At 39.1% G+C, this 27525-nt stretch overlaps 1 pseudogene; it reads right to left on the minus strand.

The window, feature by feature from the left end:
• Positions 1–1153: 1153 nt before the first annotated feature.
• LOC149144033 (uncharacterized) lies at positions 1154–27525 on the minus strand (annotated as a pseudogene).

The following is a 27525-nucleotide window of genomic DNA, read 5'->3' on the forward strand; positions in this document are numbered from 1 at the left end:
TGTGAGTCTATCACCACTCATACTGTCCTCCTTTGCAAGTCTTAAACCTCAACTCTTCATGTCAAGCCTTAAAAATGAGAGAAAGTCCTTGAAAAGCTTTAAAACTCTGGTTCTGCACTTTCTCTTACCATTACCTGCGGTCCCGCACCCCTTGGTCATGTTACCTGCGGACCTGCCCACTCTGTCTCTAAAGGAGTGGGTGCGGACCCCTGTAAAAGTAAAAAAGGCGCAAGTTTATTATTAAAAACTCACTTTGGATTAATTCTGGACACTTCTAGAAGGAATCTTGAGGTGGCAAGTTCGCTCCTAGGTGGTTCATGCATCCCATAACTAAAGGAGCTAACCCCTTGATGAGAGGAGCTTATCCCTTTGAAGGAGGACTCTATCCCTTTGAAGGTGGACCTGGTAACTTCCCTCCTCTGCACTATAAATTGAGGCATTGGGCTGGTTGCTAGGGAGGTTGAAAGCTGAATATTTTTGAGGGTAAATGCTGTTGGAATTTAGACTTCCTAGTTGAGCTTGAGAGGAGAGATTACATACCTTTTGATCTCATTGGGAAGAGTGTGAAGCTTGTCAAAGTAGAGGAGATTCTTGCTGGACCCTGGGAGGAGCTTGTACAACATCAAGGCACCAAGGTTGTAAAGTTCTTCTTTGTTTAAAGTTAATACAATCAAGTTAATTTTTCTCAATAAGCTGTTTTCTATGGTTTATTTCATGAATTCCTTGATCATCATGATGAATATGATTTATTATATTGGCTATGCAGGTGTTATTTGATGTGTGCTTGTTTGTGTTTGCAGGTTCTTAAAAGGAAGCTCATTTGGACGGTCGAAGCGTGGCTACCACAAACTAGCATTGGACTTGAGGTAGGGTCTAAAACATCTCTTGGCTTTTATCTATAAATCGCAATATTTAGAGAAAGATAGAATTTGTTTGTCTTGCTTATCGCTAGATATCTGTAGATACTAGGGATATCGGTCTTGTCCGCAAGAACGATTTATCCACCCGACAGAAGGACTGGCTATTTCTCCGTGGACATATTCCAAATTGGGTGAACCATGTATATTTGTGTCTCTCTTGTTTTATGCTTTTCTGTGTTTGTTTTTCCGTAATATTTTATGTGCTCCATTGCTCTATTATTTAATTTCTAACATTATTTTCCCACAACAATTCCAACTAGGCTAATGCATCCCATAGATATGGCAGGCAACATATGGTTGGATTTGTTAATGGCATTCATTAATATGGATTTCAGATAAGGCATTATTGCATCATAATACTTCTTAAAGTGCTACTGTGGACCATAAAATAATAACCTCAAGTTTCTGATGGTTTGATAACAAATTTGTCACAATGGAAGATATCTTAAAGTGTCATTGTGAAGCTTCTAGAAGTACCTAAGAGGAATCAACAATAGATGTTAAAGTTGTTAAAGCACCCTCCTGCACCATTTGATTTCCACTCTTAACAAGTAGAAGAAAAAACAAAGTTTTTCATATATTGACTTGTCAAAAATGTCACAAATACAAGCAAAGAAACAAGTTAATACTACAAAAGAACAAGTAACTTGCTCACTATACCATCCAAGTACGACGTCAAAATATCAGGCATACAATATTCACTAAAGTTGAGCACTGCTAATGCTGCATGGTTACAAGAATACATTAAAATTATTGCATAGTGTAGAAAATGATAGACACAAGGAATGATAAAATGGAACAGATGATGAAATGCATGATATTTTTGACATTGATAAAATGTAAAATTATTTACGTCCATCCACGAAAAATATTACAATATTAGAGGTTTCAACAACGAACGATGTTGATGTTGAACAACAAAAAATAGGACAAATAATTACAAGAAGTAATTCATTGTGTATTATTTGGATAAACAATAAAAGGCAATTACAAAAACAGTAATCAATTTTCTATGCATTTAACATACTCATGTTACAAACAAACAACATAATTGTAAATGGTACATTATATGTGTTGGAAGACAAAAAAATGCAGGAAGATAAATAGTTTCTTCAAACTCAAACAAAGTTGACTCGAACTCAGTCAACTTGGAAGAGTTGACCATTGCTCATATTGACTGAACCAACCAAGTTGAAATTTGATTCAGCTGGTTTAATTACATACTGGCCCCTCTCGACCAAGTAACTATTGAACCCCATAATAGTTGACTCAAAAATACAAATTTATTTTTTTATAACAAAAAAAATGAAAAATGAAAACCTAACTCCTAAAACCTATCAATGCTAGCAATCAATGGTAATGTTAAATTCTTTAAGGAAATATCAACTTTTACTTAATTTTTTAGCATTGCCATTAATTGTTTCAAAAAGTTTGAGAGTGGTTCCAACCTCATTGGAATTCATATGGAAAAAGTATAATTTCATATCGCATTCAAAATTCAACAAATTTAAATTTGTTAGGATTTCAATATTGGTAAGATTGCAAAATTTTCATTGGATTTTGTCACATATGAGGGTGTGGGATTGGCATTTAACCAAGACCACCAAGACCTTTATGTACCTTGATGTTGATAGTGTGGCTTCTAAACTCCTTTGTCATGGCATTAGCAAAAATGTACCCTTCACTCAAACAAAAGTCATTGTTTAGGCATGTTAAGTTTTTTCTACCATATTATAAGGCTTGTATTAGGCAATTTCATCAAAATAGGGCGGTGTTAGATGACATCCCTAGAGCATTGAGGTTAAACAAGGAGAAATGTGGTAATGATGATGAGGATCCCAATATAAGCAATGGCATAACATTGTTTGTCAATTATGCTTGTCATTTAAATGTTCTTTCTCAAGTATTCATAATGTTTTCTTTCAATATTTCAATATTTTTTTGGAATCATGGCCTGGAATCCTCAAAATAGAACATTTTCATTAAAATTAGTATTTTAGTGACTAGATCATTGATATTAGATCGGTCTGAGTCCAATTCCAAGTGAACCCTCCACCAATTCCATGTCAAAGCCCAACTTTCAAAACATTGGTTATAGTAGCAAAATTGCCATTGTCGATTCCTCCCGATTGAGTCTTATGTCCAAGGTGTAAGATTTTGAGAGAGAAAGAGAAACTTTCTAGCAGCAAAATGGTGGAATGATGCAATGGGGTTGAGAAAGCAATGCAACAAGGGACTAACATCGCTTGCCAAAAAACCCAGATATCTGCGAAAGAGGTAGGAATGTCACAATATTAATCTAGAGTTATTTCTCAATATTTGATCTGTCGTTAATGATTGATTATTATGGTGTTGAGACCAACATACTATATTATGGTTCTTATAATATATTGGCATCTAGTAATTGTAACTCTATTAAATATGACTGCTATGTAGTAGTGCAGAGGGGCAGTGTATAAATGCGGGCAAAACTCTAACATGCACTCTAGGATTGTGAAAATCATCCATAGCTCTAGCACGTGTAGGTTAAGCTTTTTGAAAATATTGTTATTGGAAATTTGCGCCTAAATTAGTTGACAGTTGACTAATGGCATTGATGGCTGCCCATCATACATAAGGATGTGGATCTTGGAATGACTTCAAAACCATTGAGACAACTTGTTCAATTTTTTGTAGCATCACCTATTTGCAGATCAGAAAAACCACAAATAAACCTTATACTATGCACATATTTCCACTTTTAAATGTTATAACAAAGTATATAAATCCATTATTAAAAAATGTAGCATCTTGTTCCAAAAATCATAATATTTGAATATATTATTTAGACAAAAACAAATTCATATAATTATGATAAATAATGTAAGGATCTCTAAGTATTTCCTGCAAATTTTTTCTTTGAACAGAAACAAAAATGTTGACCACATTTACTGAAATGATGTCAGGAAAAATATTAGTCAAACTAGTCCTAATTTATAGTGGTTGTTTGAAGGATCAATGGTTGTTTGAATTCCTATTTGTGCATTTAAATAAGGGGAATTATTGTTTCATAGATCAATGAATATTGAACTGTTGTTATGAAATTCAATTTTTCCATGTGTTTTATTGAAACCCTAACTTAGGATTGCATACCAAGAGCAATACCAAGAAAGGGATAGTACACAAAGATCCCTTTTTATCACATCTATCTGTTGAAATATGTAACTCGATTCAGTCTTCGTAGTATCTCATGTACTATTAGTTCTATGTATTTGATGTAAAAGAGAAATAAATGTTTTATTGCTATTTATAACATGGGTTTCATGCTCTAGGTCAATTTGTTTTAGGTCCAAGCACCCATTGAGTGATTCTAGGTTTATGTCATAGAGTCTAGGAGACAAAAGAGTCATTTTTACATGTAATAGACCCTATTGGGCATTTTGTATCAAGTCAAAAGAATTTATTTAAGTCAATTTGTGTCAAAAGTCCCTATTTATGTCAATTTGTGTCAAAAGTCCCTCCAAGAACAAATCAGCCTTCAAGAGAACAAGTTGGCCCTCAAAGGATGAAGTCAGCCTCATGATGTTAATTCGTACTCCCATAAAGTGTATATATGCAAGATACTCGACCTCATTTGAGAAGTATCTGTCAAGCTAAAAAAAAGGAGATAATAAAAGTAGCCTAAAAACTAGCGAAGAAAAGGAGAGCTAAAGGAAGACATATCGAAGTTTTGAAGTCTAATTTTGGGCCACAGTATCCCACACATGCGAAGAAAATAGGGAAAACTTTGTTGCAACAAGGACAAAATTGTTGTCATCTAAAGGAGTCGAAGTTTGGTATCAAAAGGATCAAGTTAGGAAGTCGAATTACTAAGGAAAAAGAACCAATCCAAGTAAGGGACCAAAAGGACCTCATTCTGCCCTAAAACCACTCACATGTGCGAAAAACCAGAACTGCAGTAGAGGCCAAAATGTTGCAGACCTGAAGCAGTACCCAAAATTTTGAAATAGAGGTTGAAATTTGAAGTTTTGAAGCTATTTGAATAGTGTTGATTTTAGTAAAAAATGAGCTCATCTAAAGGAAGGTAGACTTGGTATTGAAGGGGACATTGTCTTGGGTCTAAAGGTCTTGGAATTCATTATTTAAAGATTCTAAAAGAAGAGAATGATTCTTGTGGGTTTTCCTTTCTTGGAGAGGTTTTGGCCCTCGCATGCAACCTACATTTTGTGTCCACTTGTACTATTTGATCTTCATGTTTTGGTGGTTGTTTGATGACCAAAACACAATAAGAATCAAGAGAAGAAGAAGATAATTATAAACTCTACAAGTTGGAGTAAAAGAACATCACAAGAATGTTATCAAAGTAAGAGAAATCACCCTAATCTATCTGCCCTAGATTTATCAACATGATTTCAGAGGTAAGGTGACAAGGAAAGGCAACCTGAAGATCACTCAATTGGAAAAAGGATACATAAGGACCGAATATAAGAGGAAGAATATCAAGAGGATCTAGTCATCATATCGTAAAGCCCCTATCATCACGAATGAAGAAATTAATAAGAAGAAAAGAAGACCTCAAGGACCCGACATGTTTGAAGTATTTTGGGAAGCCTACACATTCTACATCATCATCCAAAGGAAGCAAGAAGAACACTTCATCATCATCAAAGGAATCAAGGTGATCTCCCTCATATTAAAATGCATAACTCAAGCATTTTTGAAGGAGAACATCTCTTCTCATCTATAAAAAGAATCTTTGTCATTTTGAAAAAGGAAGATCATCCCTCCTTATAAAGCTCACAAAAAGACATCATCATCAAGGAAGCATCTAGTGGAAGACATCATCTTCCAGGAGGCATATTCATTTATCAAGTAAGTACTTTATATTTATGTCTCAATCTACAAATAAAATGACTACTTTTTGCAAGGAGAACAATAAACTTGTTGGTACATCAAACTACCTTGCATGGAAGAAGAGAATAGATTTGATTCTCATAGAAAATGAAGTTTTTGAGTATGTCAAGGGCTCCATCACAAAGCCTCCTCAAGAACAATCTCAAGCATTGTCAAAGTATATGAAAGGAGAAATAAGGGCTCAAAGAATCCTCATTGAATCTATCAAGGATTCTCTCATTCCCTTTGTAGCAAAATTGAAGACATCAAAAGAGATCTATGACAAGTTGGTAGAGTTGTACTCTGTAAGTACAACTAGGGAAATAATATCTTTAAGAAATGAATTATACAAGATGAAAGTATCAAAAGAAGAAGGGATAGCTTCATATCTCATGAAGGTATCTCAAATTAGAGATCAACTACAAGAGCTAGGAGAAACAATGTCAGATCTAGAGATGACCACTTGTGTACTCAATGCATTACCAGATGAATGGGGAAACTTTGTATCAAGCATCTATGGAAAGAAGGAAGCTACTCCATTCAGTGATCTATGGGAATTATGTAAGATTGAAGAAACCAGATTAAAAGCAAATAATGACGTTGGATCAAATGAGCAAACACAAGCATTTGTAGTTATGACAAGAAAGAAAGGAAAGTTTGGAAAATTTGAACCTCGAAAGAAGTTTCAAAAGAAAATTGACATGTCTAAGATTCAATGTTATGAATGTAATGAATATGGGCACTTCAAAAGAAATTGTCCTAAAATTAAGAAGGGCGACAAGAAAAGGAAAGAAAGAAGTGAAGCCCATGTGACCGAAGAAGTAGAAGAACTAGAAGAAAAGAAATTGAATAAGGAAGAAGTGAAAGACATCTACTATTAAAGGTCTCTCATACATTGAGTTTATTTTCAAGACAACATTCATGGTAGGAAGAATAACAATTTTGATAGGATGCATTGTAGCAGTAATTGAGATGGCATCATTCTAGAAGCATATGTTTAGGATTGTCTCATTTTAACCAGGGGTACAAGGGTTTAGGTGTTAAGTTTCATGTGTCTTTAGAGTATGACTTAATGAGTTAATTATCCGATTAAATGACATAAACAACAAGTAAAATTGCAGACATAATACACAACAAACTCACAACACAAAACTGATAAGGGAGTTCACCCTCCAGTATTGGGCTACATCTCGTAGGACCTCCTTCAATGGCTAGGCCCTCTTTAGAATTATTTTTAAAATGTCTAATTACAAGCTTCTGATAAACTCCAATGGCTTTGAAAACTGTACCATTGGGTTCAGAGGACCCAAGAACCCCAAAAATGACTATTAGATCTTTGAAAACTTACTCAGGCTGATCTGGGCATGATTTCCTTCCCTGGTGGCCCCAAGCTTCCTTAAACTTCCCTGTGGAAAAATAACGTGTATAAGTCTCCTATTTCCTCTGCAACATGTTCCATTATCTTCAGAGAATCAAAATAATCCAAAATTGACTATTCATTTTCCAAAATTGGTTGAAATATGAGCAATCTATGGCTTTTTCCAATTTGGCCTAGAATACCTCTACTAAAACTAGAAAGACTCCAGTTAAGTCCGCCAAGTTTGGTGGCAGGCCCAAATTTGGTGGCCCCACCATAATTCCCTCCGATTTAAACTCAGGTTTAATTAATTGTTAAACTAGGATTAGTTACCCACCAATCCGCAATTAACACACTAACTGCGCGATTAGGGCTAACCGTAACCTGACGGAGTAGGAGGAGCAGACGCATGGCATAACAAAAGTTAGGGTTTATTAACTGCGATGTCTGCCATTGGATAGACCTCCACCATAGCTATCGGATCCCTTCACATGCTGACCATTATAGTTTTGGAGCCCGATGATTAACATAACCATAACTGCATACTGATCGGTGTTCATATGTAGTGGTTTGTTGGCTGTGGTTTCGTTGTTTCCGTCAGTTGACATAATCGTTTGACATAATAGTTTTTGCGTTCACATGGGGAGGTCTAGGCTGTAGGCTAGCCCTCCCTAACCGCCACCCTTCAAATTGTCACACTTTAACTTTAAGCAGGATCCGTTATGTGGTAAGAACCATCATATAGCAGAGTTGGTAAGGAAATTTGTCCGCAGAGGGGAGGTCGTGGGGTCGAACCTCGGTGCCCTCCAACAAAATTTTGATATACCACTCATTTGACCATTTGATCTGTGGGAGTGACACGTGGTGGTCTACAGCTTGTTGCGTGTCGCCTTCCCATTGGTCCAACTCAACCATAATTGCCCAATAACAAGATGCCACTTGTCAACATATGATTCACCTACCTGTACAGGCATATTCCAAGGAATATTATCCTTGCTGATTAGGCTATACGGACGTCCAGTCATTTTTTTTTCAAAATTTGGCGTGTTTGGTGAAATGGTTAGTGGGATCTAAATTCCTCATATGAACTCTGTTTTGAACGAAACGAGTTGTGTTGGGATCGTATCACTGAGACAGATGCGATCATTCAACTTTCGCACGATTGTGGACACTTCAATTTTTGAGCAAATTTTGGCCCCTAGTCCAGATTCCGATCACTCCTTCCCACTGACGTGCTTTTGGACCCACAAAAGCTAGTTATTTGATGAGAGATGAATACTCTTCTCCTTCCCAAGTTCTATCAACTAATTATACTTGAAAAGTCTCCATGACAACCACTTGAGTACACTGACATTCCTTGCATTTCAAATGGCTATGTCCCTCAACCACTGTTTTCCTTTTGCTACTGACCCAATCCAACACTTTCTGGACACTTTCTGGATGCAAAATACCTGTGCTTTACTACATCGATCCCTCCGTGCTTGGAAAACTAATACAATCTGATAGCCTTCCCACTAAGAATCTTGGCATCAACACACACAATAGTCTACAATGGCTGCAAATTTTTGGCATCTCGTCCACTTTCACTTCTTGCCTCTATCATCCTCTAGTTCAACATGATTCTCATGTTTTGATTTGAGATTGAAGGCTAAGCATGAGCATCTTGTTCAAGAATGGACCTTCCCCAATCCTACTACATCTTGTCACAAGAAACACCATTAAATGGAAAAACACATTATGCAAGAAATGCAAATCTACGACCTCTTCTTTTGCTCCTTCAAAGAAACAATTGTCACAACATGTAACATTGCCATGTACTCTTGCATCTTGGTGTACAAAATATCGACTCACACAATCGACAAAACATCATCGACTAAACATAAGTCGACAAGACATGCTTCTTCAAACAACTGACTTGACTTGAGAGCCAAACATAAGAATGTATAGAAACTTGACGATTCTTTGCATAAACAACAAGAATTTCACATTTCATGCAATAATACATCAACACATCTCCCTTTCATCCTTGGAGATAAAATCAACTCTTCCAAATCAGTATGACATACATGTGACAACAATTGACACAAGTCGACACTCATGCATGTGCAAATGATCAACATTCTCAAGTTGACAACATAGATGTAACAAAGGAATCGACCAACACATGTCAATCACTCATGCATGTTCAAGCTCAAGTTGTCAATCATACATGTTAACAAAGCAATCAACCAATACAAGTCAATCACTCATGCATGTTTCTAGTTTCATTGTTCACACACACACAAACTCTCATGTATGTGTACAATTCTTCAACTCTCTCACAAGTACAAACACAAGTACAATAAGCCCAAAAACATGTATGGGTACATAAGAGTTGAATTGACAAATTTGTTGCAAATGAAGTGAGTAACATACACAACTTTCACACACCTTATTGGTGAAATTATGCAACAACAAGCATGCTTTCAAAAGAAATGCATTCACATACAAAGTTGTAACCACAAATTGCCTTCTTTGCTGCATTAAAGCGAGTCAAACAAAACTCCACTTTAAATATCTTGCATCATACAAGTTGAAACATACTTTCAACAGAAAAATAATGCATTCATAAGGCAAAGAAATGCATTTCTAAGGCAAAGAATTGCATCTATCAACAAAATAAATGCAAGCCTTATTTGGATAAGAAATCAATCCACCTCTTATCAAACAATTTCACTGGTGATTCTTGTAGCTGCACATCATATTGTGAATCATCTTGACCCACATCAATTATGGAATCTCCTTTTCCATTCTTGCCAAAGTCTCTCTCCACCTTCTTCAAATGTCATGGATGAGTTGTTGGATGGAAAGTTCAACATTTGTCTATGATATGACCTTGCTTATGGCAATGAGTGCAAAACAGTTGCATCTTCTTTTCAACATGGTTTGCCTTATCCAATGGACCTTTGGCTTTTGGTCACTTTTGCTTTGAAAGTTTCCTATATGTGACCATTTTATTCCAACATCTTGAAACATTATGGTTATTCAAACAACAAAAAAAACATGTAAATTCTCTCCATTTCTTATGTGAAGATTTACCATGTTTATCGTAATCAAAAGAAACTTGATTAAAGGCAGATTTATACCTTGCACATTCACCTTTGTCACCTTCCTGAGGATGTGAATTTGATGAGGTAGTGGCTCTCTTCGGAATACCAACAATGGTTTCAATGACCTTAGATATTTCATCGTCCTCTTGTTTTCAATTTCCACTAGTTGCATGCTTATGAGCATCTTCTTGCAAAATGGTATACAACTTTTGCATTCCTCATAAACACAATCTTCACAAGCTTGAGGGTATGAACATGTAATGAAATTGCCTCTTGGAACACCTTCATGTGCCTTCTTGGCTTTGGATCATTCTTCATCATGTTGTCCATAACCAAGACTCAAATACCTAGGCCTTTCCTCAACAACAATTGGCTCAACTATCCCTTGTGCATGTGTGCCTAACCATTTACCTTCATAGCCCATTTTCATCAATAATTTGGACCTTATTCCTATAGTATTCCTTTAAAAATCACCAAAACATTCATTTTGAGAGGAAATTGAAGATAAACTTGAATTTCCTACCTCATGTTCATGCACATACTTGGTTAGGGTTTCCTTTGCAACATGGAGTTGAGTCTCCATCTCATGCATCTTTTCAAGAAGTGCTTGCTTCTCCTCCTTCATGGCCATCAACTGATCTTGAAGTATAGTGGTCTCCTTCCTATATTCTTACATATCTTGCACCATATCTCTCATGATGATAAACTCTTGCAACATCTCTTCATCAAAGAGTCTTGCTAAGGAAGAAGGATTAGAAACATCACTTCTTGAAGCTTCCATCACAAGTGTAATGAATTAAAGAGCTTCACAAAAATTCAAAAATCTTCACAAACTTCTTTACTATGATTTGAGAACCAAGCTTTCAATCTTGAGCTTCTCCTTGCTTCAGCTTGTACACACAAACTTGCACATAATTAAATGATCCTTGCACAATTTCAAAACCAATAGCTAATTCTCTAGCTAACCTTGGCAAACCATCTTAGGGTTCAAATGAGCTAACAAGTCCTCTGATACCAACCTGATCTGAAATCTTGGAAAACTTGTAAATGCTATGCAAGCTCCCTCATCAGTTAAATATGTTTAGGATCGTCTCATTTTAACCAGGTGTACAAGGGTTTAGGTGTCAAGTTTCATGTGTCTTTAGAGTATGATTTAATGAGTTAATTAGCTGATTAAATGACATGAAAAGCAAGTAAAATTGCATACATAATACACAACAAACTCACAACACAAAACTGATCAAGGAGTTCACCCTCCAGTACTGGGCTACATCTCCTAGGACCTCCTTCAATGGCTAGGCCCTCTTTGGAATTATTGGTAAAATGTATGATTACAAGCTTATGCTCAACTCCAATGGCTTTTAAAACTATACCATTGGGTTCATAGGACCCAAAAACCCCAAAAATGACTATTAGATCTCTGAAAACTGACTCTAGCTGATCTGGGCATGACCTCCTTCCCTGGTGGCCCTGGGCTTCCCTGAACTTCCTTGTGGAAAAATCACATGTAGAAGTCTCCTATTTTCTCTACAACATGTTCCATTGCCTTCAGATCATCAAAATAATCCAAAATTGACTATTCATTTTCCAAAATTGGTCGAAATCTAAGCAATCTATGGCTTTCTCCAGTTTGGCCTAGAAAACCTCCACTAAAACTAGAAAGACTCCAGTGAAGTCCACCAAGTTTTTTGGCAGGCCCGAATTTGGTGGGTCCACCATAAATCCCCTCGATTTAAACTCGGGTTTAATTAATTGTTAAACCAGGATTAGTTACCCACTAGTGAACAATTAACGCGCTAACTGCGGGATTAGAGCTAAAAGTAACCCGATGGTTTAGGAGGAGCGGACACATGGCATAACAAAAGTCAGGGTTTATTAACCATGTTGTTCTCTATTTGATAGACCTCCACCGTAGCCATTAGATCTATTCACATGCTGACCATTACAGTTTTGAAGCCCGACAATTAACATAACCATAACTGCATACTGATCGATGTTCATATGTAGTGGTTTGTTGGCCGCGGTTTTGTTGTTTTCATTGGTTGACATAATGGTTTTCGCGTTCACATGGGGAGGGTTGGCCCTCCATAACCGCCACCCTTCAAACCAGCACACTTTAACTTTAAGCGGGATCCATCATGTGGTAAGAACCATCATATAGTGGAGTTGGTAAGGAACTTTATCCATGGAGGGGAGGTCAACATGTAGCGGTCTTCGGCCTTGCCACATGTCGCCTTCCCATTGGTCCAACTCAACCATAATTTCCCAATAACAGGATGCCACTTGTCAACATATGATTTGCCTACTTGTACAGGAATATTCCCCTTGCTGACTGGGATGTACGGATGTCCAGTGAACCTTTTTTTCTTCAAAATTTTGCTTGTTTGGTGAAACGGTCAATGGGCTCTAACTTCCTCATACGAACTCTATTTTGAACGAAACGAGTTGCGTTGGGATTGTATTGCTAAGACGGACACAGTAATTCAGTTTTTGCGTGATTTTGGACACTTTCATTTTTGAGCAAATTTTGGCCCCTAATTGAGATTCCGATCAGTTCACCTCTACTTAGAAGAATCAAGTGTTACATAGAAAGTATACATTCCACCTAGCATGGAATCCATAGTTTGGAAGGATGAAGATATGGCGATAGAGAAGTGCAACATGACAATTTAGTTGAAGTATTTTCATCTTCAAGTGAGGAGAAAGGAAGTTGCTAAAGGAAGACTAGATGACCACATGAAGGAAGAGCACGATTGAAGAAAAAGGAACTCTTCCTTCTGAATGATACATGAAGGTATAAAACAATATGCCTTAAACTCTGCTACATTATGACATGATAGAATCAACATCATATGACCTCATGAAAAATATGAGGTGATGTGCATCAACTATTCCTATACAAAAGGAGCTATATATAAAGATCCCTAGGAAGCAATATGTGAAGAAGTTTAAAGGAGAGTTTGTGAAGATGTGTCTACAACTACATAGATAGTATGGATAATCAACATATGATTTTAAAAGGAATTGTCTATGACATCTCCATGAGGAAGTTATGAAGACCCTGATAAGTATGATGAAGACTAACCTCAGTAATGAAAGCTTTGGAGATGAATTCGTAAATAAAAGATGTTGATGTTGTAGAACAAATGTCATGATGAAGGGCCATCATAAAGAGGTAATTATGTTTTGAATTTCGCTTTTAATTTTTTGAAAGAAAACATATGGCTGGATTGGAACAAGGTTGTCGACAAAATGGTTGTTGAAAATAACCTACAAATAGAATTGAATGAATGATACAAAAAGGAAAATGACTTGTAAGAGGTAGTAGTATGAATCATATCGAGATGATGACAAAGAATATCGCTTTTCGTTGAAAAGAAAAGATGACATGACTAGCATTAATTGGTTCAACACTAGGTTTTGTTGAAGGGAAGTGATGTAGAAGATGGTTGAAGCCCTACGAAAAAGTTATGAAAGAAGATGGATCCACGATATAGAATTTGAAGTTTGTTCATGACCTGATGATGCAAAAAAAGGAGCCCTACAAGCAATTGATAGTACCATGATCTCCACGGAAGAATAAATAGTTGTTGTTGAAAACAAGTCCCTAGTTAAGAGGGAGCTTGGGTATATTCCTTTCATGTGAAGGAATGAGCAGATCCTCCCTAGTTGAGAGGGAGAGATAGACACATCATTATTGTCTTCATATCATGAAGAAAGAATGGAGGATTAGGTAAGCATCTAAGACCAAGACTGATACTCTTTTAAGACGAGGTTGGGCATCCAATAGGTAAGAGTAGTCGAAGAGGAGGTTCCTCGAGGATGTTGTTGTAGTGGCTACAACCACCCTCCAAAATTTTGCCTTAGCTTCGTTTGGAGCCTCCCTACCAACCTTTTACAACAGCTTGTCTTACTTTGTCAAGTTCACAAGCTTCGGTGTTTTGCTTGCACAAAGGCAACCTATCGATCACAACTTGATGCATTCCCCTCATAGGATGATCACCCAGACTTGGTCTAGCTGTAGGCTGAGCAGCTCCCCCAAGAAATTGTGCAATTTTGGAGGGCAACCAACCTTCCCTCCAAAAATTGTGCAATCCTGAATGGCAACTTTCTCGGCTCCAGAATTGCGCAATTCTGGCAGTCAACACTCACAGTGAAAATTGCGCAATTTTACCCAGCAGGGCTGCTCAGCCTAGGATTTACGCAAATCTAGGTAGTTGTCAGCTGCTCTGCCCAGAAATCACGGAAATCTCCTAGGTAGCTAGCCTAGCTCTCAGCAAGAAATGCGCATTTTCTCCCAGCAGCTGAACAACCTCTTGCATGTGCAGCTGAGTTGACTGGTTCCCTCCGGGACCGAGAAAAATAGACTTGCATGCATGGGTTGCTTCTCCCAAGGCAGCATGCAAAGGCATCCCTTATTTTAGGGATCTATTTTTAGTAGTTGGAGGTTACATGCAAGGATCATTTCAGAAACCTCCCACCAAGTGTCGCTTTCCCTATATTTGTGGCATGCACGTCACAACCTCGATGTTATCAAAACTCATCAACCAGACACTGCAGAGCTCATTCCTTACATCAACCTTACAGCTCTGACATCCGAGATCACATCTAGGAGCTGTCGGCACACTCAGCTCAACTATTTTGAGTAAGCCCGCTTTCCATGACTTGTGTTGCATTTCTGGCACTTTTTGTGTTTCACTTCGTATGAACGTTGTCTGCTTGATTTCAGTGAGTGCTTGCTGTCATTTTGATACATACTAGCTTGTACTAACACCATTTTAGTTTTTGTTGCTATCTCACTACTGTCGCATGCATGAAGCTATTTTTCACGAACGGTCGCTGATTCTGCGACTCGCCTCACCCACATGCATCGTGTTCCATTTTCTGAATCTATCATTCACCGTTTTCACGTATGATCATTCGATTATGCTTACACTCAGTATCACCATGCATTCACACTCACATTCTCGTTTAATTGCCTGTCGGTGAGTCTGGGCAACCTTGGCCCGGACTCTGCCTTCATTGAGACAACATTATGCAATCTAGGGAAGGAAGGCTCTGTCTTCCTCTCCAGAAATTTGTATTTTTGCCCAGGCACTGTCCTCTAGGACTGTTATGAGCATTTCTGAGGGACAGTGACTACTGGCCCATAAAATTGTGTAATTCTATCACTGAGCCTGCAGCCATTGCCAGCTGATATTGCGCATTGCGCAATTCCAGTAGTCAACAACCAGACTAGACTGTGCATTTCGCAGTTCCAGCAGTCAGTCAGTCTCCCAATAGCCCAGACTGTGCCTTGCGTAGTCTTGGCAGTCAGTCTCCCGACCTCCCGGCCGAAATTGCGTAACCTTCATGATCAGTCACACAGGTATGTTGCAAGTTAGTTCTCAAGTTCATTTTGGTTTTCGACTGACAGATTGCTTGCCATGAGTGTTTCCATGTCTTCAGGTATTGCAAGTGTTCATCAGACTCTCGGTAGTGCAGGTACAATGCTTTCCAAGAGAGCAGAGTCGAAGACACCGTTCAGAGCACACCTAGAGATGCAGTCAATCAAATGTCTATGAGCTTGCCTACTCACGAAGATATCAAGTTGTTCGTAGACAAGGAAATCAAGATATAACAACAACAACATCACAACAAGCAACATCATGAAACAAAACTGAAGGCATCATACCGAATGCAACGAAGGCAATGAACACAATGAATGCAAGAGGAAGGTTGTTGACAACACAGAGGCAGAACAAAGTTGCAAGCTCAAGCAGATCCACTGATGATGAAAGAAAATTTGGAGACTCAAGATATGAGGTGACGGTGCGATATGAAGATCGCACGAAGATAGAGAATGGAATAAAGAAGGAGTTTCATGTGCTGAAGCAACAACTCAAGGAAGAACATGAAGTTGCACGGACAAACGAATAAGTTGCAACAAGAACAGGAACAACAGTGGGTGCAACATGCACTCGCGGATGAAACTGCTCCCATACAAGTTATAGATCTATTCCAACAAATGCCACAGAGCAAACATGGTGATCAGTGCTGTTGATCGCATGCAAGGGATTCAAAACAATGCATGTCATTGTGCACACGCATGCGATCCAACTTATTCAGCACACTCACCAAGGCGAAGACAAGAAGCAAGTCCAACTAGAGCTGAACATGTACTTCGGCAAGTTGATGCACATGACCACCAACACACACTTGAAGATCATCACAGACACTATGCATCAGTGTGTTGCCGGTTCAGCTACACCCAAGAAGACCATGCGCATGTTAGAAGACGAGTTGGATGAAGGGGCTGAACCAATGCACCGGTTGCAACAGAGGCAAGAGTTTGCTTCGGCAAGATGTCACCATGGGGTGCATGCACACCATCACGAATGACCAAGCTTGGCATCATCTCACCACCTTCGCCATCACACACATTTCAAAGAGTTGGTCTCATCACAATGGACTGAGTGTTAGGGATGTCTTGCATGGCTTTCTCAAGCCATGTTGTCTCACATGAGTACATGTGCATTGTAATGTAATGTCATGTCAAGTGTAAGTCAAGTGTCGATAATTGTATGTAACAGTCATAGAGTAGATGAAGAGTCATGAGGGTAGATGAACTATCACAAAGGGGAATGTCAAGGGTCACCCCACTCTTTGCTATAAATAGTTCCTAATAACTCATTGTATAGGCTTTTGGTCAGCCAAGCTTCTGGTAATACTATCTTGGAGAGAGCTTGGACAATATTGTAATGTGCCTTGGCTTCTCCACTACACAGAGCTAGTTCATCTCTTTGGAGGAGCAGGTGGATGTGGCTGTAACGTTCCACTATTGGGGCTAGTAGGTGTACATGGATGTATTGTATGACTGAAACTTAAACTTATTTATATAATAAGAGCCAACATGTTTCACGCATATGTTGTATTGTATTCCAGCTGTCTTGTTTACTCTAAATGGCATATGTATTTTCTTTCTTACGCACGCATGTATGGACTGTTCTGTATGAGGATGTATGAACCTTTCTGAAATGTGTTGATTAGTTTAACCATCACTTTGGATTTCCAGATGACTTGCTTTCCAACGTGTGATGCATCTTCGCTTGTGTGTTCCCTTCCCATCCGAGTACTGTTACAGGTTGCCAAGGGGCACACTCATCTCAACCCACTTGTGTTAGAACCTCTCATGCACCTTCCTTGACTCACTACAGCGGTCACACCCTTGTTACCAACAGAGTTATATTACTTGCCTTTGTGTGAAATCGTAGCCAAGGCATTGCTATACGATCCACTGCTGGGACTCCTACACCAAATGTTTTGAGGTCTAATTAGGACTTCTTACCGGGGATATCCCCTTGATATGTTGGTGGGTCCTATACCATCAACATTTTGGGCGCTAGAAAGAGGGCCAGAAGACAAGATGTGTCCTCTCATCCGGTTTTGAACCTTCGCATATCTTTCATGGATTCTTTCACTCTTCTCCCTCGACGTTGTTTTTCGAATCATGAAGATGTCACCATCAGAGGGGAGTTTTTCGATCTCTTGTCGACTTACACGTATGATGGTGAAGGCGAAGTGGCATGGCCTGAGTACTTACATGACTTTCTTTCCATGCTTCATGAGGAAGATGGGTGTTTTGACGAACATGCCATCTTGTTGCTTGCATACACACTTCGCGAATCTCCACGTCGATGGCTGCTCAACCTACCAGTTGACAACGTGCACTCACTTGAGCACTTCTGTGATCTCATTGAAGACACTTTCTATCATTTTGATCCAGACCATCTTGACCGAAAACTGTTACAGCAATGGAAGGCTCCACATGAATCGATTATGGATTTTTGGCAGCGCTTCCGTGACTTGTAGTTTCAAGCTCCGAGGAGCCAGATGAAATTTTCCTATCTTTGGGACTGGTTCGAGTATTGCCTTAAGAAATCTGCCTGTCCCAAGAAGAAGCTTGAGATCAAGCCTCACTCAACATTCTTCATTGATGGAGCTGCGCAATCTCATGTGGATGTGGTCACTGTCTCGACTGACTATCCGCCTTCCCCTCATTCAATAGCTCCACCACTGTTGAGTGATGTTGAGGATCATGCTCACACACTTGTTCAGCTTTCACATCCTCCCAACATCACTTCACTCAATTTTCGCACAAATTTGGTTGTGATTCCTTTGAGTTCTCATATGCATTCTATTCTACGACCTCCGTCTTCGCACTCGGGTGTTCCTTCGGATGATACTATCTTGTGTTCATCCATTCCAGACTCTTCACTTGTTGTGAACGAGGAACAAGCCATTGACAGAGTTGGTGTTGAAAAACCAACATGCATTGTCATTCATGAAGAGTATGAGTGGGAGCTTGAGCATCAACACTCGGCGAAGGATGACTCCCTTCCATCTGAGCCCCCTCTGTTCTTTCCTAACATATTTGGTGAACCTACCATCCATGATTTCGCATGTGTGTCTTCATCCACGGATGCACCCATTGTTGATCACTCGCAAGACTCACCAAATGTTGGTCCATCATTGACAACGAAGAGGATAAGTTATTCATTGAAAATACACTTGATCTTTCATCTGTCTTTTTTGGAAACACAGAAGATGAGTTTGTTCACTTTTCATCTACCCCTCTGTTTGATTCATTTGATCATGAGGATGCTAATGAAATCATTGATTTTTCTGATCGTGGCGATCGTGGTCCATTTGTTTCCATATTTGATCACGATTATGACTCTATCACAATTGATATTTGAATCCACTGATCTATGATGATCTATCTGATGATGAAGTTGAAACACCCAAGATTGTCGAGGCACTTCAACCCACGTTGATGGTTATGTTAGGCCCTTGCTCGCTTGGGGTTAGTCTCACTTCCAATCATGAAACTGTTCAATCACCCAAGGCTCCTCATCACTCATCTATATGAATTGAATATCAATCTCACACACATATCATACTTCCTCCCTTGAACTGCACGATCCCATTGCTCATGCATTGGAGGAATCTTACATTGCATGCACTCGTTCACAACGCAAGTTATCTCTGTTTCTTTCGTTTGCTTGCATGCCATAGTTAAGAGTGCGCTTATGCTTCAAAGTTGCACGCAGTGTCACACATCACCATGATAAGTCCACAGACTGCTCATCATGCACTTGTACTCACTTATGTCCTGTGGGCACTTTAAAACACGAAGTGTGGTTGTCTTCATTGTTATATCTTTCTTGCTTGCTGGTTTCCACAACTGGATTGCTCGCGGACCTAGCCTTCACCAACATGGGTCAACTAATGCGCCAGTGGTTGCATTGGAAATATCACTTCACGTGATCAGGCCCATGCAACATTAGTGTAGGAGTAGGAGTAGTGTTTGCTTTCAGTTAGTTTTCTTACATGCTTGTTTGCTTACTCGCTTCGTTTGTTTGTTTGTCTGCATTCTTGTTTTATTACTTGCTTTGATTTCACTTTTTATTCTGCTCTTGCTTTGCTTTGTTGTTTGTTAGTTCGCTTGTTTCGTTCATATAGTTTTCTTGTTTCGTTTGTAGGTTAGTTGATATGAAACCATGTATGACTCTTGAAACAAGTTGGGTGAAGTACAAGAGGCCTTGTACAACTATCACTACTTGGTTACCTGTCATCTTGCCTATGTATGAAGAACTTGTTACTTTTAGTCTGTGATACGTCGAAGGAAAATACATATTGTTCGAAGTGAACCTTGGTGAAAACACAACACTTGCACGCTAACTAGTGTCACGTTCTTTAGTCATTTGTTTTTGGGTTAACCCTTGTCAGCTTAGTCAAGTAGAGTAAGGTGAGGGTAAAAACCTTAACGGACACATCAGAGATACAATAAACTACTTCTCTACTGGAACAACCTCTTCTACTCTTAATAAGTTGGGATCCCGCTTCCGCCCCTGAAATGAATAAGTGCTATGCACAGTTGAAAAAATGGAAAATGAAAAAAATGAAAAAGTGAAAAAATTCAAAATGAAAATGAAAAATGAATAAGGCGAAAGAAGAGAAAGGCTTCTTGCGTAGGGAGGTGATGCAAGTAACTCCGTTGGGGTACTGACCAGGCTCACTGGCAGCAGAGCCATGCTTGTGTTCCTATGTGACTCCTTCGGGGTACTGTCCAGGCCTGCTAGCAACAGAGCAACACCAGTGATGAAACTAAGACTATGACGACTATACTGCTTGTGTACCAATCTACCCCTCAACCCTAATCGAAACAATTGTGTTTCCTTTGCTTGGAATGTGTGTCAATCTACCAAGAGCTTGGTAGATGCTACATCTTACAATCAAGCTAGTGTGAAACGAAGATGAGCTGAGAATTGAATAATACTTCTAGAGGTGTTAGACTTTCTTTTTCACGAATAAGGTCCATTCGGAGAGCTGGAGTTCTACCAGTGTGTCACCAAGTGTTTAAGTGGCTACAACCACCCTCCAAAATTTTACCTTAGCTTCGTTTTGGAGCCTCCCTTCCAACTTTTCACAACAACTTGTCTTGCTTTGTCAAGTTCACAAGCTTCAGTGTTTTGCTTGCACAAAGACAACCTATCGATCATAGCTCTATGCATTCCCCTCACAAGATGATCACTTGTACTTGGTTCAGCTGCAGGTTGAGAAGATCCCCCAAGAAATTGTACAATTCTGGAGGGCAACCAACCTTCCTTCTAGAAATTGCAAATCCTGACTGGCAGCCTGCTAGGCTCCAGAATTGCAAAATTCTGGCAGTCAACACTCATAGTGAAAATTGTGCAATTTTCCCCAGCAGGGATGCTCAGCCCATAATTTGTGCAAATCTAGGCAGCAGTCAGTTGCTATGCTAAGAAATTGCACAAATCTCCTGGCTAGCCAGCCCAGCTCCCAGCCAGAAATGCACATTTTCTCGCAGAAGTCGAACAACCTCTTGCATGTGCAGCTGAGTTGACCGGTTCCCTCCGGGATTGAGAAAAACAAACTTGCATGCATGGACTGCTTCTCCCAAGGCAACATGCAAAGGCATCCCTTTTCTAGGGATCTATTTTTAGCAGTTGGAGGTTACGTGCAAGGACCATTTTAGAAACCTCCCACAAAGTGTCTCTTTCCATAGATTTGTGGCATGCGTGTCACAACCTCGATGCTATCAAAACTCATCAACAGATGTCACAAGATCATTCCTCACATCAACCTTGTAGCTCTGACATCCCACATCACATCTAGGAGTTGTCGACACACTCAGCTCAACTGTTTTGGTGTATGCCCGCTTTCCATGACTTGTGTTGCATTTCTGGCGCTTTTTGTGTTTCACTTCGTATGAATGTTGTCTTCTTGATTTTAGTAAGCGCTTTTTGTCATTTTGATACATACTAGCTTTTACTAACACCATTTCAGTTTTCATTGCTATCTCACTACTGTCGCATGCATGAAGTTGTTTTTCATGAACGGTCACCAATTCGGTGACTCGCCTCACCCACATGCATGTTGTTCCATTTTCTAAATTTTTCATTCACCGTTTTCATGCTTGATCATTTGCTTATGCTTACACTTAGTATCATCATGCATTCACACTCACATTCATGTTCAGTTTCCTGTCGGTGAGTCTGGGCAACCTTGGCTCAGACTCTGCCTTCACTGAGACAACATTGCGCAATACGGGGAAGGAAGTCTATGTCTTCCTCTCCAGAAATGCGCATTTCTGCCCAGGCACTGTCCTCCAGGATTGTTATGCGCATTTCTGAGGGACAGTGATTGTTGGCCCAAAAAATTGCGCAATGCAGTCACTGAGCATGTAGCCATTGCTAGCCGAGATTGTGCATTGTGCAATTCCAGCAGTCAATAGCCAGACTGGACTGTGCATTGCACAGTTCCAACAATTAGTAAGTCTCCCAATAGCCCAGACTGTGCCTTGTGTAGTCTTGGTAGTCAGTCTCTCGACCTCTTGGTCGAAATTGCGCAACTTTCATGATTAGTCACACAGGTATGTTGCAAGTCAGTTCTCAAGTTCATTTTGGTTTTCGACTAACAAATTTCTTGCCATGAGTGTTTCCATGTCTCCAGGTATTGCAGGTGTTCATCTGCCTCTCAACAGTGCAGGTACAATGGTTTCCAAGAGAGCAGATTCGAAGACACCATTCAGAGCACACCTGGAGATGTAGTCGATCAAATGTCTATGAGATTGCCTACTCACGAAGATATCAAGTTGTTCATAGACAAGGACATCAAGATATAACAACAACAACATCACAACCAGCAACATCATGAACAACAGCTGAAGGTAGTATACCAAATGCAATGAATGCAACGAATGCAATGAATGCAACGAATGCAACGAATGCAAGAGGAAGGTTGTTGACAACACAGAGATGGAACAAAGTTGCAAGCTCAAGCAGATCCACTGATGATGAAAGCAATTGTACATGTGCATTGTAATGTAACGTCATGTCAAGTGTAATTCAAGTGTTGATAGTTGGATGTAACAGTCATAGAGTAGATGAAGAGTCATGAGGGTAGATGAACTGTCATAAAGGGGAATGTCAAGGGTCACCCCACCCTTTGTTATAAATAGTCCCTCATAACTCATTGTATAGGCTTTTGGTCATCCAAGCTTATGATAATACTATCTTGGAGAGAGCTTGGACAGTATTATAACGCACCTTAGCTTCTCCACTGCATGGAGCTAGTTCATCTCTTTGGAGGAGCAGGCGGATGTGGCTGTAATGTTCCACTATTGGGGCTAGCGGGTGTACATGGATGTATTGTATGACTGGAACTTACACTTCTTTATATAATAAGAGCCAACATGTTTCATGCATATGTTGTATTGTATTCCAGTTGTCTTGTTTACTCTAAATGGCATATGTATTTGCTTTCTTACGCACGCATGTATGGACTGTTCTGTATGAGCATGTATGAATCTTTCTGAAATGTGTTGATTGGTTTAACCATCACTTTGGATTTCTAGCTAACTTGCTTTCCATCTTGTGATGCATCTTCGCTCGTGTGTTCCATTCCCATACGAGTAATGTTATAGGTTTCCAAGGGGCACACTCATCTCAACCCACCTATGTTAGAACCTCTCATGCACCTTCCTTAACTCGCTGCAGTGGTCACACCCTTGTTACAAATAGATTTATCTTACTTGCCTTTATGCGAAACCGCAGTTAAGGCATTGTTATACGACCCATTGCTGGGACCCCTACACCAAACGGTCTGAGGTCTAATTGGGACTTCTTACCGGGGAGATCCCATTGGCATGTTGGCGGGTCCATCACCATCTACAGATGTGTAAATCCAAGATAATAATGGTCCTAAAAGGACATACCTTGTGAACATCGGATGGGGTATGTGCCTTGAGAGACAATGATGAGGGTGTTCATAAATTGTTGTCTCCCCAACATTGAGCTCTAATCTAGTGGAAATTTAGAGTTGTTAGTCAAGGCCTTGCTATATGACAATGTTGGTTGATATGATGAGATGCACTGATAGAAGCTGAAAATATAGATTATGTGATGGATTACCAATCCGAATCTTCTTATGAGAATTATTTAGTATGAGAATGTCCATGTACCTTCTATGAATACCTCCCTAGTTAAGAGGGAGTGTTGAAATATGTAACTAGGTTCAGTATTCATAATATCTCATGTACTATTAATTTTATGTATTTGATGTAAAAGAGAGAAAAAATATTATTGTTATTTATAGTGTTGGCTAGTTCATGCTCTAGGTCAATTTTTTTTAGGTCAAAGCACAAATTGAGTGCTTCTAGGTTTAGGAATGCGTTGCGTTTGGATGGAGCTAAAAGTCACATGTCCGATCGATACTTTGACTGCTCTATGGATTGCTTGGAACATATGATATTCGAGAGAACTCTCGAATTTTTCGAAGAACTAGCGATAAAATAAAAATAAAAATAGTTTATAGGTTTGATCATCTGGTATCGGATCAATCTCGATCGATCCAAAATACTAATATGCTTGTCATAGAGTTTAGGAGTCAAAAGAGTGATTGTTACATGTAATAGACCCTATTGGGCATTTTGTATCAAGTCAAAAGAATCTATTTAAGTAAAATTGTGTCAAAAGTCCCTCCAAGACCAAATCGTCTTGCAAGAGAACAATTCAGCCTCTAAAGGATGAAGTCGTCCTCATCATGACAAGTCATACCCCCAAAAAGTGTATATATACAAGATGCTTGACCTCATTTGAGAAGTATCCATCAAGCGAAAAAAATGAGATAAGAAAAGTAGCCTAGGAGCTAGCGTAGAAAAGGAGAACTGAAGGAAGAGAGATCGAAGTTTTGAAGTCTGATTTTGGGCCACATTATCCCACACATGCAAAGAAATTAGGGCAAACTTTGTTGCAACAAGGACCAAATTGTAGTCATCTAAAGGAGTTGAAGTTTGGTATCAAAATGATCAAGTTAGGAAGCTGAATTACTAAGGAGAAAGAAGAAATCCAAATGAGGGACCAAAAGGACCTTATTCTGCCTTAAAACCACTCACATGTGCAAAAAACTAGAACTGCAATAGAGGTCGAAAAGTTGCATACCTGAAGCAATATCAAAAATTCTGAAATAGAGGCCAAAATCTGAAGTTTTGAAGTTGTTTGACTAGTGTCGACTTTAGTGAAAAAGGAGCTCATATAAAGGAAGGTAGACATGGCTTTGGAGGGGTATTTGTCTTGGGTCTAAATTTCTTGGAATTCATCATTTGAAGATTATATGAGAAGAAAATAATTCTTGTGGGTTTTCCTCTCTTGGAGAGGTTTTGGCCCTGGCTTGCAGCCTATGTTTTGTGTCCACTTGTACTATTTTATCTTCATGTTTTGGTAATTGTTTGATGACAAGAACACAATAATAATTAAGAGAAGAAGAAGCTAATTATAAATTCTACAAGTTGAGGTAAAAAAATATCACAATCTGTTATCAAAGTAAGAAAAATCACCATAATCTAGCTTCCCTATATTTGTCAACACTATCAAATTCATTCGAAGCATTACCATGTTTTGGGCAACATATATTATTATGCTAATTGCATTCAAAGAATTACCATGTTTTGGGAAATATATTTTACTATATTAATTTCATTCACATGATTACTGTGCTTTTAGAAATCAGAATATTTCAATATGTAATTTAGATAGAAACAAATAAATAAAGTTATGACAAACAATGGAAGGATCTCTTCTTTCCTACAAATTCTTTCTTCTGAAACAAAATTGTTGGGAACATTTATTGAAACCATGTTGAGCAGATTAGAGTGTTTACAACAATGTAAACTACCAATCAAAGGATCCCTTTTTCTCACATTCTATTGGATTCATTCGCAGCATTACCATGTTTTGGAAAATATATTTTATTATATTAATTTCATTTGCAGGATTACTTTGTTTTTAGGCATGTGAGAATCTTTGAAAAAATGTTGTATTTTATGAAATCTGCAATGAATTCCATAACAACTGTACTTTTGGGAATTTTATTACAAACATAGAATAAGCACTAAGGAACTTATAATATATTCTAAAAAACACCAATAGACCAGTACACTTGAAGTGGAGTGGTGTTTGGTGCGGGGGTTTAACTTCTTAAGAAATCATCTATCCAAGGGGGACCTTAAGACAACCATCCACCCATTTATTTATTCATTCAATGCATTAACTTATAATATATTCTTAGCAAATCTAATAGACCAATATGGATGAAATCTGGACGAAGTGGGTGGTGGCAGTGAGGGTGGTGTAGGGCATTGAGAAAATCATCTTTCCAAGGGGGACCTTAAGACAATCATCCATCCATTTGTTTGTTCATTCAAGACTAGATGTAAATGAAAAGCTAGTGGGACTTTGGGTAACTGATGTGATGGGTGGATCATTAAGCCATCCCATTTTCCCATTTTGGTTGTAGTTTGTTGTCTTCCCCACACAATTGGCATCTAGGAAAGAGATGATGTCAGAACTATCATGTTGAAGGGGATAAAAACAAGGATTGGCATATCAAAATAGATGAGTCTAGGTGCAAATGCAGGTTTATTTTTGGCATAATAAATAACTTTCATGGCCTGACACCTAAGCTATAAGAGAACCGTGTTATGTGACACAACCAATGATATTGATGTGTGTTTTTAGAGTTAACTTTCTACATAATAAAAGATGAAAAATGAAGTTCAGTGTGGGAATACCTTGGCACAACCTTCTGTGATTCAGGTGAGAGTAATGAGAGCATCATGATGTTTTTTCCAGTCAAGATAAACCAAATACACAAGAAGAAACTCAAAGGAGATGGGGATGATGGTATTCCCTCCTAGAGCAATAGCCAAACTGATCCAAGAACTCTTGACCAACACTATAATTACTTGATTCATCATCATCCTCATCTTCAATATTGGCAACATCCCAAGAAGGATCATCCTTGATATTGAGAAGCATTTTCATAAGAATAGCAAAGGGCCTACTAATGAACTTAGGGAACTTGTGCATCATTTAGGGGTGTGCTCACGGGCCTCTGTGAGGGTAATAATGAACTCTATGGCGAGATGTTGAGTGCCCTATTTTAGAGTCTTTGCCTCAACAATCTATAGCATGCTTCCGACCACGTTAATGATATTCTGGTGGAGGAACCATGGCTCAGTGCCCACCAGCTTGATAAACATATGGAGAGCCTCCTGGGTCATGGCCTCCTCATTCCTATTGAGTGCCTTAGTGAGCATCTGCATCACAGAAGGGATTATGTCTTGGAATAACTCATGGTTCTGCAGGATCTCGATCGTCTGGATGAAGTTGGTCGTGGTCGCGAGGGAAACAATTCGAATGTCCAAGGAGGAGGGTGAGGAGAGACATCGGTGGAACACAAAGTGTAGGGTGGAGAGATGCAGGTGGAGGTGGTTACCTATAAACTGTGAGAGTTGTACGAACATGAGAAACGCACTCTCCTTGAGATGCAGTGAATTGGAGCTCACACACAGGAACATGAAGGGAAAGAGCTCTGGCCACTAGCCCTCTTCCATGATGGAGGCTGCAAGCTCAACAATGGTGTCACAGAACTTCTTCACAATTGTCTTAGCCTCCTCCCTCTAAACACAAATGAGGAGGTGTGCCTTTATGGAAGTTTGTGTGGGCAGTTCCAATTATGGCCATATGTATTTATCGTCTTGTGTGTTCTGCTTCCTCAAGAGAATCACAACCGTGGCTCGAATTTCCACCTGCAAGCGTGACTGTTGGGCATGAACAAGATTAAGGGCCACAGCATTTAGGTGCTTCTCCTCGCAGATGTTGAGCAACACCTTCGTCTACCCTCTTAGCTCATTGTTAGTGCTCATGAGGTGCATTATCAT

The sequence above is a fragment of the Pinus tabuliformis genome, chromosome X (assembly GCF_031772625.1).
Source record: "Pinus tabuliformis cultivar Carrire ecotype Pingquan chromosome X, CPIR1, whole genome shotgun sequence".
NCBI classification, from domain to species: Eukaryota; Viridiplantae; Streptophyta; class Pinopsida; order Pinales; family Pinaceae; genus Pinus; species Pinus tabuliformis.